The sequence below is a fragment of the Lactuca serriola genome, chromosome 5 (genome assembly GCF_051521515.1).
Source record: "Lactuca serriola cultivar US96UC23 chromosome 5, Lser_US96UC23_V15, whole genome shotgun sequence".
In the NCBI taxonomy this organism is placed as follows: domain Eukaryota; kingdom Viridiplantae; phylum Streptophyta; class Magnoliopsida; order Asterales; family Asteraceae; genus Lactuca; species Lactuca serriola.
In genome coordinates, this window is record NC_136412.1 from 315083338 (window position 1) to 315087209 (window position 3872).

Below are 3872 nucleotides of genomic sequence, written 5' to 3' on the forward strand. Positions count from 1 at the left end.
AGAAATGGTAAGTTGGGAAAATTTGCTAGTGAAATTACACAAAAAAAATATATAAAAAGTTGGCTACAAAAATGAAACAATTGGATGTGGAAAGTGTTTCTTTCAAAACAATTTCTTATAAGATAACACACTCTAAATTATACAAATTTTCACTGTACCGATTTTGATTTTCGCAATATGGTCTCTTCTTTTTGCAGTCAACATGACCAGACAATACATACCTTTTCAACAAATACAATATTTGGTTTTACAGATTTTCTAGATGACATCATCTTTCGCAGATGACAGAGATTTTCACAGGATTGAAAACGTTGTTTGTTTTGGCCGTTGAAAAAAAAAATCACAGACCATTAATATTTTCGCAGATGATGCCATGTGAAAAGATAGATATTTTGGCATTTTTCTGATTTATGGCTATTTTGTGGAAAAACCTTTGGAAAAAATGGCTATTATAGTCATTTTTTAAATTAACAAATTCTTTTATTAAATTAAACGGTTAAGAAAAGATTAGGAAGGATAAATTAGTTTTTTTATATATGTTAGGAACCAAAAACAGTCTTTTTATATATGGTAAGAACCAGAAAAGCCAAACAAAACAAAACTGTAGATATGATTGGAATTAAAAAAAAATAAAAAAAAATAGGTCCAAACACACAACTTATTGTAGGACCATTCATATAGTCTACTCTAAAATACATAAAGTAAACTTAACCATCGTTACTCTATCATAGACAAGTTTCACAATTATTTAATCATTATTCGTGTGGACAGAATGAGAGTAGTCATAGGAATTGCCACGACATGTATACTTTGTTAAGCAACGTGATATAGATGAACGATACGTCCTTGACCAACACCCAAATTGCACTGCCGTAAAGGTAGACCATTGACTGGTGAAACAAGATCGCTTTGTTCCAGATGGCGAAGAGATCCCTTTCACCAAGCCATCTGCTAATCCAAATCATAAGGATTAAATAACTAATAATCTCTATCAGAACCGACTTCCATACTTCATCTATGATCTTGATCCAACCACCCCTTCTTCTTCTTCTCCTGCTGCTTCTGCTCGCTGGAGTAGAAGCAGCATCCACAGTTTCCACAGACAGTAATGGCTTCTCCTTCCTTTTCAAAGATTCGCAGCTCGATGGTGTACGAGAGATCCAGCCAGATGGTCGAGTGGTTCACAGCAACTACACCGAGATGTTCGGCGTCGGTCACACCTTCTACTCTCGCCCTTTCCGGTTCAAAAACTCCCACACCAGCAACGCTTTGTCATTCTCCACTTCTTTCGTCTTTGGAATCATACCAGAAAACCCTCTGTTCACGTTCCACGGAATGACCTTTGTGATTGCTCCATCAAAAGCAGTGACGGATGCATCCTCTTCGCAGCATCTTGGACTCTTTAACCGTACCAATGACGGAAACGCCTCAAATCACATCGTCGCCGTTGAATTCGACACGTTTAGAAACCTCGAACTTGACGATATGGATGGCAACCATGTGGGTCTTGATATAAACAGTATAGAATCTGTCTTCGCTGCAACAGCAGGATATTACAAGATTAATGGAGGTTTTCAAACCTTAACTCTTGCGAGCTCCAGAGAAATCCGAGCATGGGTTGATTACGATGGTGTTGAAAAGACCTTGAATGTCACACTAGCTCCTCTTCCCTTCAAAAAACCTCAAAAACCTCTTGTAACATGGAAGAAAGATCTGTCACCTTTTTTACTCGAAGAAATGTACGTTGGGTTTACTTCAGCCACTGGGGTTCTTCTTCAAACGTTTTACATTGTTGGTTGGAGTTTTCAAATGAATGGAAAAGCTCAAGAAATCGATAGATCAAAGATCCCACCTTTACCTCTCAAGAAAAAATCAACCAAAAAGAAAAAAATGGCTTTAGAAATTGGGTTATCTTTAGGTGGATTACTGGTTCTTTCAACTATTTCAATTTCGGTGATTGTTTTGCTCCAAAGAAGAAAACATAAATTCGAATTCGAAGAAGCTCTTGAAAGTTGGGAGGTTCAATACGGACCTTGCAGGTTTTCCTACAAAGATCTTTTCATCGCCACAAAAGGGTTTAAAGAAAGTGAGCTGCTTGGAAAAGGTGGTTTTGGTCAGGTTTATAAAGGGACCTTGCTGGACTTAGGAGCTCAGGTCGCAGTGAAGAAGATATGGCATACATCAAGTCAAGGAATGAAGGAATTCGTGGCGGAGATCGCCACGATAGGTCGGTTACGACACCCAAATTTGGTCAGACTTCTTGGGTATTGTCGAAGAAAAGGCGAATTGTTTCTTGTATATGATTATATGCCGAATACTAGTTTGGATAAGTTTATATTCAATTCGAATCCCAAATCCACTTTAACATGGAAACAAAGGGTCAAAATCATTATCGATGTAGCCAAAGCATTAGCATATCTGCATGAATGGTGTGAAGTTATAATCCATCGGGACATAAAAGCAAGCAACGTGTTACTTGACGCTGAATTGAATGGTAAGTTAGGCGATTTTGGGCTTGCGAGATTTGGCAACAACAATGGAACCGATGCAAAAACGACCCATTTGGCTGGGACCTTGGGATACATAGCACCTGAATTGGCTCGCAAAGGAAAAGCCACCACCGCAACCGATACTTTTGCTTTTGGAACATTTTGTTTAGAGGTGGTTTGTGGTCGGCGACCTGTGGAATTGCAAGGGCGCGAAGAGGCAGTGATTTTGGTCGATTACGTGTGGGATTGTTGGTATAAGGAGCAACTTTCTGAGGTGGTTGATCCGAAACTAAGGGACGACTATGAAACTGAGGAAATGGAGTTGGTTTTGAAGGTGGGGTTGCTTTGTTCACATGTTGTGTCCGTGCTGAGACCGAGCATGTCGCAAGTTTTGAAGTTCCTTTTAGGAAAGGAGCCATTGCCACCGGATTTCAATGGTGTATTGAAGATAAGAGATGACAATTGGAGTCAACTTGGCCATGCCTCTTCAAGTTCTTACTTTTCGCAAATTCACTACTCGGGGACATTGGAACCGATCACCCACTCATTAATGTTTTCAGGGCGGTGATGGGAACAAGTATGTCAAATGTGATTTTTTTATTTATGGAAGAGAAATCTTCAACACCCCGAAAATTAGTATGAAGTGCAACCGAAAATTTTCTTGTTTAAAATACTTTTGATTCTTACACATGATGCACATTATATGCTAACAAAGATGGAAGCAAATAACAACATAGTTTACAAACCAAAATTTAACCCAGTTGGGTGTTACATTACAATGCGCCAAAACTACTAAAGTATCTATCTGCTAAGTCTTTATATGTCTATCTTGATATCAAGTAAACTCCTTATACTTGCTATCAATACCCGCACCTACAATCAAAGGATATAACAACAATAGTAAAGTATAAAAAGCTTAGTGAGTAACGAACATTATTCTCAATATGAAGTGACCTTCAACGATTTGTGGACGCACCAATAGGATAACAACATCATCATTTTAAAACAACAACCTATACCGTAAATTGTCCATTATTTGGATTGTTCATTACTTGGAAATAAACGTAGGGTTGTTCATTATTCGGATTAAACTGAATTGTCCAATTAGATAATTTGGTATGGACTATTTGATTCGGATATTCGGATTTTCGGATAGGTTTTTAACAAAACCGAATTACTACTTTGGATTCCGGATTGGTTTTGGTTTATAAAATAAAAACCGAATAGTCCAAAAAAAAAACGAATAACAATTTATTATTTATTTATTTTTAATATATATCTATAATTATTTATTATTTTATTATTTTTTTTCAAATAGATTCAAAAAGTTTAACCTAATAAAAAACATGAGTATGTATTCTCTTTCAAAAGTTTTTATCTATA

The 3872-nt window shown here is 36.9% G+C and overlaps 1 pseudogene; it reads left to right on the top strand.

Annotated features, from left to right (window-relative positions):
* The first annotated feature begins 879 nt into the window (after window positions 1-879).
* LOC145055003 (L-type lectin-domain containing receptor kinase V.9 pseudogene) lies at window positions 880-3175 on the top strand (annotated as a pseudogene).
* The last annotated feature ends 697 nt before the right edge of the window (window positions 3176-3872 follow it).